This window comes from Melozone crissalis, unplaced genomic scaffold (genome assembly GCF_028551555.1).
Source record: "Melozone crissalis strain CALT ecotype California unplaced genomic scaffold, PUWL_Pcris_2 ptg000066l_1, whole genome shotgun sequence".
In the NCBI taxonomy this organism is placed as follows: Eukaryota; Metazoa; Chordata; class Aves; order Passeriformes; family Passerellidae; genus Melozone; species Melozone crissalis.
In genome coordinates this window covers 5,841,906-5,855,083 of record NW_026535844.1, presented here as the reverse complement: position 1 = coordinate 5,855,083, position 13,178 = coordinate 5,841,906, and the positions used below count along the sequence as shown (strand labels likewise).

The following is a 13,178-nucleotide window of genomic DNA, read 5'->3' as shown; positions in this document are numbered from 1 at the left end:
CACCAGTATCAACTAAGACATTGTATTTTTGTGGTTCTGATGTGCCTGGCCATCGGATCCACACCGTCCAAAAGATCTGGTTTTCCGTGCCTCTCCCTGGCTACAGGCAGGGCCCCCCTTTCCTGGGCATACATGCTAGAGGTACCTTCACTTTAGTGGAACTCCCTTGGTTAGTGTTTCCCTCCTTGAGCTGATGCACCCGTGCTGCCAGGACAGAAGTGGGTTTCCCATTCAACCTTCCCATGTGTCATAGTTTGACCCTGGCACAATGCCAGTGCCCCCATGAGAATACCCTCTCCCTGGTGTCTGCTGTGAGATGTCACCAGGAATAAGCAAAGCAGGCTCCTGCTTAGAAATAAAGAAAACTTTATTAAGTAAGCTACAAGAAAAGAAAAAAAAAAACCACAAGGAAAATGAAAACTTTACAAAAGCATTTTCCTCCTCCCACCCACCAAATTTCCCAGTGCAATACATTCCCCCCAAATCACCAACTCTCAGTCCGGCACCACCCTTTAGAATACTCAATCTTCAATTCATCAATAGGAGAGGAGTCCTTCTTGCACCATAGGCTTCCCCTGGAAACACGCTGAAACCTCGTGTGTTTCCATGTCACTCAGCACCGCCCGGAAAATCCTTTGCCTATTTGACATCTCCCTTCCAGGCCCAGTGCTCTCACCACTATGCATGGACCAGAGCTGCTTCTAGGGTTGTCTTTCAAGGATGCCTTGTCTCACTCCAAAAAGGCAGAGTCTCTCCTTGGGGACATCTGTCCCCCCCAAATTTTTTGCATCCCTGGGGCTGAGGGGTACCCACACTGAACCCTCCTGGTTCTGAGGCACTCCCTCCCCCTAAATGCAGTCTCTGTGTCACAGGAAAAAAATGGTTCCATCTATGGCCACACAAGAAAAGTCCAGCCAAAAGGCCACTCCGTCATCTCTACCCCCACTCAAGAGTCTTCTGCACTTCCCTCGTGGCCATCCCCTCTTATCTCATCTCTTATCTCTCTTCTCATGCAGCTCCAGGAGGACCAGCATTTGCAAGGTTTCTATCACGCAAGAAAAGGGTTAAAAATTTCAGTCTCATGCCTGTCTGGAGCTCCGGAACTCCCACGCTGCCCTGCCAGGCACCTTCTCGCTGCACCCCCCCCTTCTCCTCCTGGGCCGGCACCCGCTATCAAATTCAGATGCTGGCTCTCTCGCTCTCTCTCCCCTGGTGGGGGGGTGGGGTGTGGCTGCCCAATGTCTCTTGCCGCTCTTCCACCCTTCCATCCTCAAGGGCCTCCTCACCTCCCATCTCTGTCCAGGGACGGGAGAGGGAGATCCGACCTCTTTCCCTCAAAGTCCCAAGAGAGCTTCCCAGAGGAGCAGCTCTGGTTTTTAACCCCTGTGTGTTCTCAGATGTGTCTCCGAACCTCAGTGGCTACAACAGGTGCCAATGTCAAAACCTGAGCATCTATTGGTAACCACAGCATATCCGAAAAAAAACCCCTACTTCCTGTCAGTGAAACCACGACAAAATTGTACTCTATCAAAATCAGTGTGATTAAGAAAAATTTGCAGAAGTCAATACATAATAGCAAAAGCCAACACTATCCAGTTATTTATAACAGACCCAGGGCAGGTTTTTCCCTTGCATGAAGCGCTTGGGCCTTCCCCGGGCCCCTTCTGCCCTCGTGCAGAGCCGGTGGCATTTTCCAGCACACCCAGTTTGTAACCAAGAGCCGAGTGCAGCCGAGAAGGCTCCAAGCGCCTCCTTCCAGGCTGACTCTGCAGGTGCCGAGGCTGCTCTGGGCTCTGCCAGGGCTCTGCTGGGGCTCAGCTCTGGGCCAGGCTGCGCCCGCTCTCCCCTCACATTGCTCCGGGCAGCTGAGGCACAGCGGGAGAAGGAAGGGACACGGCAAGGCAGTTGAGGGTTAAGAGAGTTTTTATTCAAACAACTGCCATAACAAACAGGCTGTCATAAGAACCATAACTAACTACCAGTGCTAACTACCATAAACTAACTACCAGTGCTAACTACCATAACTAACTAGTTGTCCTGACTACTAGAACTGAAAGCTGTCCTCAAGGGCTTCATCTCCTCCACTGCTCCCTCAGTTGCTTCACTGCAGTGATCAGAGGGGTCAGGCTGGAGAGAGGCTTGGCTGATGATAAAAATGGGTGCTGCCCAAAGGATAAAAAGGAAATAAATTAACTGTTACTTTCCAGAGTCAAGTTCCTCACAGGCTCGGTTGCAACAGGACAAAGGGAAATGGTTTGAAATTCAGGAGGGGGAAGCAGGCTCAGATTAGATCTAAGGAAGAATTTTTAAACCAGGAGAGTGGGGAAACACTGACAGAAGGTGCCCAGAGATGTGGGAGGTGCCTCCTCCCTGGAAACATCCAAGCTCAGGTCAGGCAGGGCTCTGGGCCCCCTGAGCTGCTTGAAGATGTCCCTGCTCGCTGTGGGGCACCAGGCCCAGATGAGCTCCAAAGGAGCCTGCCAAGCCACGGCAGGCGAGGATTCTGCTTGCTCTGCGTGTGGAACGCAGCCAGACTGGAGACTGTCGGAGGGGGCCCCACAAGAAAACCCCTCCCTGGCGCTGCTGCTTCCCCTGCAGCCCCTGGCCCTCAGCTGCAGCAGCTCCTGGGCAGCCCAGCGCCGCTCCTCGTCCGGCTCCAGGCTGCACTCGAGGCAGTCCCGCAGCAGAGCCGACAGGCGCCGGGGCTCCTGCAGCTGCGGGGTCCCGTTCTGCCGGATCAGAGCGCGAGCCTGCAGGGAAAGCAAACTCAGCGCTCTGCCAGCTCCCTTCACACCCACACGGGCTCACATCCACCCCGGGGTCTCAGCCCCAGCTCCAGGGGCACTTTCCTCCCTGCCACAGATGCTGCTCAGAGCTCATTTTGCTATGCCAACCAAAAAAACCCAAACCCTGGGGCTGCCACAGCCACTGCAACATCCAAATGATCTCGCCTTGAGAGCCAGTTTCATTGGCTGACTCTGTCAGTAGGAACCTCCATCAGAAATAGCACATTTTGCTTCTCCAAACATGGACACCAGCTTTACAGGCCATTTTCCAGAGTCAGTGTGGTCTGCCTGTGTTATTTCAGAGGATTCTAACATCAAGTGCATCTCTGCAGTGCCACTGACACTCAAGTAAATGCATTCCTGATGCCCCATCCCAGAAACTGCCAGGCAAGAAACAGGAGGTTTGTGATGCTGAAAGCTCAGGCTTGGTGACACAGAGAAAGCAGCTTGGACTAGGAAAGAAATATGTTAGACTATGGGGATGTTAAACAATCATCTTCCTGTTCTCAACAAGTTTCCCAGTGAGAAGAATCAGGGGGGAGATCATCTTGCAAAATGTCCTTTAGAAGCTCCTGCAGAAACCTTGTTTTGTTTGGAGCTGGGATGTGGGGTTGGTGTGGGTTTTTCTTGCAAGGTAACATTAGACCTGATGCACTTGCTTCACATTTCCAGGTCATCCTCACAGCCAGATGAGCTGCAACAAAATAAATCCCAACGCAAATTGTTGCTGGAGACTGAAGAATATTCATCTGTGCTGAGGCTGGAGTCCTCTGGGAATTCCCTTCCCATGTGCAGAAACCTCCAGCTGCTGCTCCCAGTGCAGGGTCCCCCTGTGCTCACAGGCCTCTGCAGCCACTGCAGAATTTGCCTCTTACCATGGCCGCTGTTTCCCTGAAGTAAGGAGGTTCTCCTTCCACCATCTCGATGGTCACAGTGCCAAAGGCCCAGATGTCCACCTTGGGGCCATAAGGAGATCTGGTCACAACTTCTGGGGCCATCCAGTGAGCAGTGCCCACCATGGAGCTGCGCTGGTCCTGCTCAGGGCTGAGCTGAGCGCAGAGGCCAAAATCAGCTGAGGACAGAAACAAACCCTGTCAAAGGCAGCTGGAATGAGGAAACCAAGCACCAAGACTCCCCACTCTCAGTCTGAGAGTGCAGTAGTGAAGTCAGCTGGAAAAGCCCTCAGGGCTGTAGCCAAGGAAAGATGGAACTGGACCCTTCAAGAAACCCTCAGCTTTCATGCAGTGGCTTTTACTGATTCCCTTGGAGCTTTAGATTCCCACTGCTGCCCCTCTGGCAGAGCCATAGGCAAAGCAACGGCACTGCTGGCACCCTGCTCCTCTGCTGAGCTCTCTGCAGGGGCAGCCGCTCTCAGCTGGCAGCAGGGGCCGGGCAGTGCCCCCAGCAGCCCTTGTGGGGCTCTGGCCCTCCCTGGGAAGCAGCCCCACACCCGCAGCCCGGGAGCGCCGTGCCTGGCCAGGAACACCCACCCAGCCTGACAGAGCCGTCCATGCCCAGGAGAATGTTGGAGCTCTTCAGATCCCTGTGGATCACCCGGTTGGAATGGAGAAAATCCAGGTCCTGCACACACTGAGAGAGAACAATGTGGTAAATAGGTATGATTCGTGCTGATAAAATTGAAACAGTCATCAATATTGATACAGTAATTAATATTTGGAAATAATAAAACAAATAAAAGTTGTAATGCCAAAGAAGAAAGGGAGAGGGAGGGCTCTACACCCCTCTCCTGGCAGATGTTCAAGGATAGGAGGAAAAAGCAAGAGATAACAGTTACTAAAAATTAACTGAGAGAAGTGAACATCTTGTTGGGTCCCAGGAAAATGCCCGCTATAAGAGATTTATTGCTTTGATGCTAAAATGTAGTAATATCTTAGTTTTGGCTTACATTATACTGGCTTGGTGCGCATGTGTAACCCAAAGGTGAATTAAAGGACAATGAAGAAGACTATACGGCCTTCATCAGTGACTACCCCCAAAGACCTGTGCGACCACCAAACCGAGTGGTGGCGCATGCGTGGTAAAGGTGGTGAGGAGGGCGGAGACAGAAAAGTGACGAACCAAAAATAGGAGGAGATGGCATTGACACATGGCATATAAGGGGCGACTTTCACTTGGCAAACTTGCACGTGAAGTGGCAAGGGTCATTGAACCCTGCCCTCCGTACCCCGCGGTTGTTTTTGCTTATGCGCTATTATTTGAACCATATTATCCCTTATTTATATATTTGCTAAACTGTTTAATTAAAATTGCTGCTACCTTAAATATTCTTTGGGGTTTTTTTATGATGGAATAATTGGGCAAACATAACACCTGCAAGCACAGAAGGACACCGGTCAGGGCTGGGCTGGCTGCTGAGAACGCCTCGGGCAGGAGGATCCTCCGGCAACGAGCCCAGAGCCACTCTGGGCACTGAGGCCTCCGTGTCCCACAGCAACGGGAACACCACGGGGATGTGGCGCTGTTCCTGTGACATCCCAGCAGCAGCTCACGCAGAAACCGCCTGGAAGGTTCTCGTGTGTCACAAAGGAGCAAAAAGAACCCTCCCAGGGCACAGCCTATGGCCCAAAGGGTGTAAGAGGAACTCGGAAAATGCAGCAAACAAGGACACCCCACAGCCCAGCCTGAACACTGAGGAGGAACAAGGATGGCACCAAACCAAAGGAAACGTGACCTTTAGTCACTGATACTTCTGACTAAAAGCAGCAAGCCTTGTTCCATCTGGGATCTTTGTTCTAGTTCTAAAAACGAGCAAGGTTCCCCACTCTAAATACACAGAAGGCAGAAACTGGGGAGGAGGTGGGGTTAGGAAGGAGGAGGAGGAGGGACAGAGAGAGGAAAAGGAGGAGCAGGAAGAGGAGGAGCAGGAGCAGGAACAGGAGGAACAGGAGGTTCCAGTGCCCCCTGTGACCGCAGCCGCGGGACCATCGCCCCCAGCTCGTCCTGCAGGTGAGCGGGGAGGGGGAGCTCATCCCAAATTCATCGGGGGGGTCCCTGAGAGGGTTTTTTATTGGGGTGTGTTTGGAGCTTGCAGGTTGTGGAATTGACCCCAAATATCATCTGGTGTCTCTGGGAGGTTTTTTTCTCTGTGTGTGTAGGTTTGGATCTTGCAGGACCCCAAAGCTGAGCCCCTTGGGGGATCTTTGGGGGCCCACAAGGCCATTGCCCCATATGGGCAGGGGAGGATATTGGTCCTGGGGACCCCCGGGAGAGAAGAGGAAGGGAACCCCTGGGACCCCCAGAGTGGGGAGAGCAGAGAGGGGCAAGCCCAGAGCAGGGGGACCCCGGCAGACTGGAAAGAGGGGGAGCCTGGAGAGGAGGGACCCCTGGGATCTCAAAGTAGAACATCAGGGTAGAAGGGACCCCATGGACCCCCAAAAGCCCCTGGATCATCCCTAAGCAGGACGCCGGAGAATGAAGAACCCCTGGAACCATTGGACCCCTGTGATCCCAAGGAAAGGAAACCTCTGGAACCCCAGAAGTGGAGAGATCAGCAATAGGGAGCTCCTGGGAGAGTTGTTTCAGGCTAAATATTGATGTGTGGAGATTTTCATGGACACAAGACTCCTGCTGAGTTCCAGAGATGGACCTTGCCAGGAGAAGCCTCTACTCCAAGGTGCTCCCACCTTGGTTTCCCCCAAACCAGGGTTTGTAATTCCCAAGCTGTGGCAAGATGGAGGAGGAGGAAAAGCCCCAGAGATCCCTCACAAGGAGGGGCTGCAAACCCAGCCCAGGGAGGTGTGGGGAGGAAAGAGCCGCCCTGAGCCAGGAAGGCGGCCGGAGATGCAGCCAGAGCTCAGAGCTGGTGGAGGAGCCTCATGGCAGGGAGAAGTCCCACAAGTGCTTGGAATGTGGGAAGGGTTTCAGCTCCAGCTCCACCCTGATGGAACACCTGAACATCCACACTGGGGAGAGGCTCTGTGAGTGTGAGGAATGTGGGAAGCGCTTCAATGGGATGTCCGACCTCAGCAAGCGCCACAAGATCCACACTGGGGAATGGCCCTAGGAGTGCTTGGGATGTCAGAAGAGCTTCAGGTGGGATTGAGAGATCGTCACTTACCAGCACTTCCACACCAGGGAGAGGCCCTGCGAGTGTCCCGAGTGTGGGAAGAGCTTGGTGCGCTGCTCCAGCTCCATCCCCCATGGGAGAATCCGCGCTGGATGATCCCCAGTGACCCCCGTTGGGCAGAGCCCTGGTGACCCCTGTTCTGGGTGATCCGTGTTGGGCAGGGAGAAGGTGTTGGAGAGATTTCTTTCCCTTCTCCTTGTGCTGCTGTGATTTGGTTGATAATAAATTCCCTCCGTGTGCCCAGGCCGGGTCTGTTGTGCCAGTGTGGGATTTGCTGAGGGATCTCTCCCGGTCCTTGTCCCCACGCAGGAACCCTCGGTTCCATTTTCTGTCCCTGTGCGGCTGCGGGGGCAGGGACAGAGCGGCTCTGGGGGTGCCTGGCAGCGGGCCAGCGTCACCGCTCGCCACGGGCAGCCCTGAGATGCCGCGCACCTGGGCCCGCATTGCTGGGCTCACCTGAGCTCCCACCTGCCCGGCGCCCCAAGGTTCCCCCTGCCCAAAAAACCCCCAGCCCGGGGCTGCAGCGTCCCGGAAAGGCCTCAGCCAATGGCAGCGCAGGCAGGAGGCGGTGCAGCCAATGAGCGGTCGGTGCGTTGGATTGCCTCATCGGTTGCTGGGCAGAGCCCGTGGCCGATCGCTGCCCAGAAGCGGCGGCAGCCAATGAGAGCGCGCGGCGCTGCCGAGCCCGCCCTGCTCCGGACTGGCGCTCCCAGCGCAGCGCGGCTGCTTTGGGGCTGCTGCTCCCGGCCCGGCCCCGGCCATGGGGCGAGGGGCGGCAGCTGGGGCCCTACTGGCGGCACTGGTGGTGCTGGGAGCCCCCCCGGCTGCGGGCGCGGAGCTCTCGGGTGAGCGGGGGGGCGGGAGGCGCTGGGACGGGGGGGAGAAGGGGGAAAAGGGGGCGAAGGGGGGAGCCCGGAATGGAGGGGGAGGAGGAAGGGACCCCCCCAAAGGGAGAGCAGGAGGGGCTGAGGGGCGGGGGGAGGAGAGGGAGGAGTGGGGAAGCGGGCAAAAGCGGAGGGGGGGACCTCAAAACTGATCGCAATGGGGCCTGGGGTTTGGGGAATTTGTGGGAAAATGGAGAAATGGCACCCCAAAGTGATTTGGGGAGCGGCCGGGGGTGGGAGGGGAGAGGATGTGGAAGGGGAAATGGGGGAAGGGCGGCAAAGAGGAAGCGGCAGCGCGGGCAGGAGGGTCCCATGGCGGCCGAGGGGCACAGGGGGTGCGGAGTGGGGATCCGGGGTGGCCCCGGCGCTCTGGGGGTTCTGGGGGAGGGTGTTGGAGAGGCACCCCCCGATCTATGTTCTGCACACACAGGGGTGTTCCAAAGGATGACAAAGTCCGAGTGTTACTTCATTAACGGCACGGAGAAGGTGAGGTACGTCCAGAGATCCGTCTACAACCGGGATCAGTTCATAATGTTCGACAGCGACGTGGGGCACTTTGTGGGGTTCACCCCCTATGGGGAGAAGTTGGCCAAGCGCTGAAACAGCAACGCGGTATTCATGGAGGACAGACGGACTGCGGTGGACTGGTTCTGCCCGTGCTGGTACAAGAATTTTACCCCGTTCCACACGGAGCGCCGAGGTGAGCGCGAGGCAGAGCGCGTCCCCTCGGGGCCTGCCCTGCCAGTGACCCTGGAGCCCCTCAAAATCTCCATGGGCATCGGCCCAGAGCCCTCAGCCCTCCTTGTGCCGACCCCCGAGGTCTCCAGATGCTCCCAGTCCCTCCCAGTGGCCCCCCGCGCGTCCATTTCAGCGACCCGTAAAGTTGACGCTTGGCAACCAATGAGATCGCATCCTGTTCATGACTCATCTGCTGCCAGGCAGACCCGCAGCGCCGAGTGCCTCGCGCCGGACTCGACCTCCCAGTGCCGTGCACTTCATTCCCAGTTCCTCCCAGTGCCACCAAGATCCCTCCCAGTGCCATTCCAGTCCCTCCAAGACCATGCCCAGTTCCTCCCCAGTCTCTCCCAGTCCATTCCCAGTCTCCTCCCAGTTCATTCACAGTTCACTCTCAGACCTCCACCCTCTCTCCCAGTTCCCTCATTCCTTCCCATCTCTCTGTGTCACCCAACTCCCTCCCAGTCTCTCCCACTCCCTCCCAGCACATTCCCAATTCATCCGAGCCCATTCCCAGTCCCTCCCACCACATTCCCCAATCCATTCCCTGTCACTCCGAGTCCATTTCAGTCCGTTCCCAGTCCCTATCCAGCCCAGCCCAGCCCTCCCCTCTCTCTCCCAGTGCCCCCCAGCTGATCCCACTGTGTCCCCGCTCTCTCTCTTGCTCTCTCTCCCAGTGCCCCCCAGCGTGTCCGTCTCGCTGGTTCCCCCCTCGAGCTCCCAGCCCGGCCCCGGCCGCCTGCTCTACTCCGTGATGAATTTCTACCCTGCTGCCATCCAGGTGAGGTGGTTCCAGGGCCAGCAGGAGCTCTCGGAGCACGTGGTGGCCACCGACGTGGTCCCCAACGGGGACTGGACCTACCAGCTGCTGCTGCTGCTGGAAACGCCGCCCCGGCGCGGGCTCAGCTACAGCTGCCAGGTGGAGCACGTCAGCCTGGAGCAGCCCCCAAGGCGGCACTGGGGTACGGGGGAGCCCCTGGGGGCGCTGGCAGAGCCGCTGGGCTGTGCTGGGAGCCACTGGGAGGGAGATGGAGAGACCCGGGCTGGAACTGGGAGAGGGGCTGGGCAAGGGCTGGGAAGGGGTTTGGGGGATGCTGGGGAGGGTGGGATGGGCTTGGGGGGGTCCTGGTGGGCACTGGGAGGGAGTTTGGGGGCGCTGGGTCTGACTGGGAGGGAGTTTGGGGGCTCTGGGTGTGACTGGGAGGGATCGCAGTGAGCCCGGAGGGGCTGGAAGGAGATCGGCGATGGCAAAGCGGGGCGCGCCATGAGCTCGGTTGTGCTGGGCACAGCCTGGGAGGGCTCTGGCTGAGTCCTGCTGGGGCTGCCAAGAGACTGCGAGAGGCTTTGGGGGTCCTGGGGTGCTGGGGGCAACTGGGAGGGGGCTGTGGGATGCTGAGAGGGACGGGAGGGGCTTTGGTGGCTCCTGGCCAGGCCAAAAAGGGATCGGGGGGAGGTTTCAGTGGTTCCTGGCTGGGCTGGGGGCCACAGGGAGGGCCCTGGTAGAGGCTCGGGGTGTCGGTGAGAGGTTTTGGGGCTGCTGAGCCCTGCGGACCCCCCAGAGATGCCGCCGGACGCCGCCCGCAGCAAGATGCTGACGGGCATCGGGGGCTTCGTCTTGGGCTTGGTCTTCCTGGCGCTGGGGCTCGGCTTCTCCCTGCGCAAGAAGGTCAGGGCGGGTGCCGGAGGTGGCGTCCCCGCCGTGGCGGAGCGTGTGCGCTCCCGCCGGCGCCCCCAGCTCGGTGTCACCCCCTTTTCTCTGCCCCCAGAGCTCTTGAGCCGGCGGCGGCCGCAGCCCCTCCCCGTGGGCTCGGGCCCGCCGGGACCCCCCGCTCCGTCCCCGCTCCGCTGACTTTGGGGGGGTCCCGTGTCCCCCCCAGCCCTGCTGGCGCTCTGCCCCCGCCCAGTGCCTGCTCCCAGTGCTCCCAGTAAAGCTTCCCAGTTGGGCCCGGGGCCGTTTATTGGGGGGCGATGGAGAGGGGTGTGGAAAGAGGGAGGGGGACAAAGGGTGGGGGCTGGGCCCGGGGGGAGCGGGAAGAGGATGTGGAGGAGGAGGGGGAGGAAGAGGAAGAGGAAGAGGAAGAGGAAGGATCAGGAGAAAGGCCGGAGAGCGGAGGAGAAGGAGGCAGGATAAGAAGAAAAGAGGAGGAGGTGAGGGAAGGAGGAACTGGAAAGAAGAAGAAGAGGAGGAAGAAGAGCAGCAGCACCAGAACCTCGCCGTTTTTCCACGCCCCCAGAGCTGCAGCCCCCCCGGCCCCGTCAGCATCGCCCCCTCCCCACATCCTGCACTGAGCAGGGAGGGAGAGCTCAACCCTTGTTAAGAATAGCTAATTAATTTAAAATAATAGTTTTTAATTTTAATAAAATGTTATTTTATTTTATGAAAACACCATACAACTTAAATTTATATAATTTAAAAAATAATTTTATATTGGTGTAAGAGTCGGTTCCAAATTTTCCCTCGTCTGCCTCAGGATCGTCATTGGGGGACCACTAAGAAAAGACCGCCCCTGTCTTAAATCTCTGGCTCCAAAGGAGAAAGTCACATGCCAACAACGCCCTAGATCTGAGAGCATTGCTAAGCCATTGTTCTCACAGGTGTTGTTTGCTGTATGCTACACTGAGCCCAAGGACAAGAAGGGAGCATCGTGCCCTTTTCGCAACAACAGCCTTGGGAGCTGTGCCACCTCTCGGCCTGGCTGGACTTCTCCTGAGTTTCAGGTGGTCCCCCCACAGAAGACCCTCACCTGTTTCACAACCACCGTGACAGACAGACTGAGATGGAAGGAGCCTCTCCATCAAGGACTGAGACATGGAACCCCCATGTGAAAAGGCCCCTCTGCTCCTTCCAAGGACTGGGACTGAAACCCCCAGCCCGGGGCAGGTGTGTGGGGGAGGCAAGCTGACCAAAGCGAGATGTTTGCCTGCAGGTTGTGACCGCTGGACCAAGAAGACAATGGCTCTCGTTTACTGCTGAGAGCATGGACTACCTGTTACATCTATTCCTTATTGTATCTGTATCCCCCCCCTCGTAATTTCCAATGGAGTTATCATAATAAAAACCTCTGAGTTAGCGAGAGACTTCGAGATCTCCCCGACGCAACAGGCGGATCCTCGACTGGACTGGACCAAAGGACTTTGTCTCTACATTTGACAGCCCTATTCCCTCTCTCTTCCTTTATCTTTTCTCTCCCTTAATCCCTCTATCGCATTTTGCTGTGGTCATTCAATAAAGGTGCATTTGTTTCGATTATCATTGCAAACCCCCTTGTACCGTGTCAGTTCTTTTTGCACCCTGACATCAAATCCATGAACCATCACGAAACCCGTTCGTGACGACGGATTTTGACACCCCCCGAGGACCCCTCCCCAGATTCCCCCCCAGCACCCCCAGACCCTGCTAAAACCCCCTCAAGTTCCCCCCAGACCCTCCCCAAATCCCCCCCCAAACATCCTCAAGACCCCTCCCCAAATTCCCCTCACGACCCCTCCAGGACCCCTCACCTGTCCCTGCACCTCCTCAGCAGTACCCGGAGCCCCCCGTCCTCTCCCAGCGCCCCCCCCCGCTCTCTCCAGCGCCTCCCGCAGGACCCGCCCGAGCCCGGGGCGGCTCTCGGGGGTCCCTGAGGGGGTCTCGGGGGAGCGGGGGGAGGGGGCGCCCGCTCCATGCCCGGCCCGTGGTCAGGGGGCGCTGCTTTGGGCTCGGCTCCGATTGGTTGAGGAGGGGCGGGGAGGGCGGGAGTTGCTGAGGGGAGACGCCCGGTGAGTGGTTGGTTTGATAGAGAGCGCGGTGATTGACAGGAGAGGGGCGAGGGAGGTGGGCTTTGCCGAGGGGAGGCGCGCGGTGATTGGTTGGTTCAGCTCGAGAGAGGCGGGAGTAGCTGAGGGGAGACCTGCGGTGATTGGTTGATTCGGCGCGCGAGAGGCGGGCGGTGGGGAGGCATGCGGTGATTGGTTGGATCCGCGCACGGTAAGACCGGTGTTCCTGAGGGAATACCCGCGGTGATTGGTTGGTTTGGGGTGGGGTGCGCCATGATTCGTTGGTTTGGGAGATGAAGAGTGGTGATTGGATAGTTTGGGGTGGGGCGCTCCGCTATTGGCTGGGAAAAGTCTGGGATTTTTTAAAGGACTTTCCCGGTTTTTTGGGGAAAAACTCTCAGATTTTTCACGAAAAATTCCCGTTTTTTTACAGGAGAAACATTCCCGGGTTTTTTGACCCCACATGACCCCAAATAACCTAAATAACCCCAAAACACTCGAAATAAGCCCCAAAGAACACCCAAAAAAACCCAAATACCTGAAAATGCCCCAAATAACCCCCCAAAAAAACCAAAAAAACCCCAAAAAAACAAACAAAAGCAACCGAATTAAACTCAAAGACCCCCAAATGATTTCCAGTACACCTAAAAAAACCCCATGTACACCCACATAACTCCCAAGAAACCCAAATAATTCCAAAGAAGCCCAAATAAACCCAAACAAACCAAAGTACTTCCAAATAAACTCAAATAATTCCAAATAACACCAAATAAACAGAAATAAATCAAGTAAAACCCAAGAGAAACCCCAATTAGTACATAAATAGCCCCAAATAAACCCCAAACAAACCCTAAATTAACCCAAATAAACCCCAAGAAACCCCAGTTCCTCCGGTCCCCACCCATAAACAGATCCCGACCAATCAGAACG

At 56.7% G+C, this 13,178-nt stretch overlaps 1 pseudogene; it reads left to right on the top strand.

Moving 5' to 3' along the window:
• LOC128945560 (uncharacterized) overlaps positions 1-13,178 on the top strand; it is a 1,627,138-nt pseudogene that overhangs the window by 132,425 nt on the left and 1,481,535 nt on the right.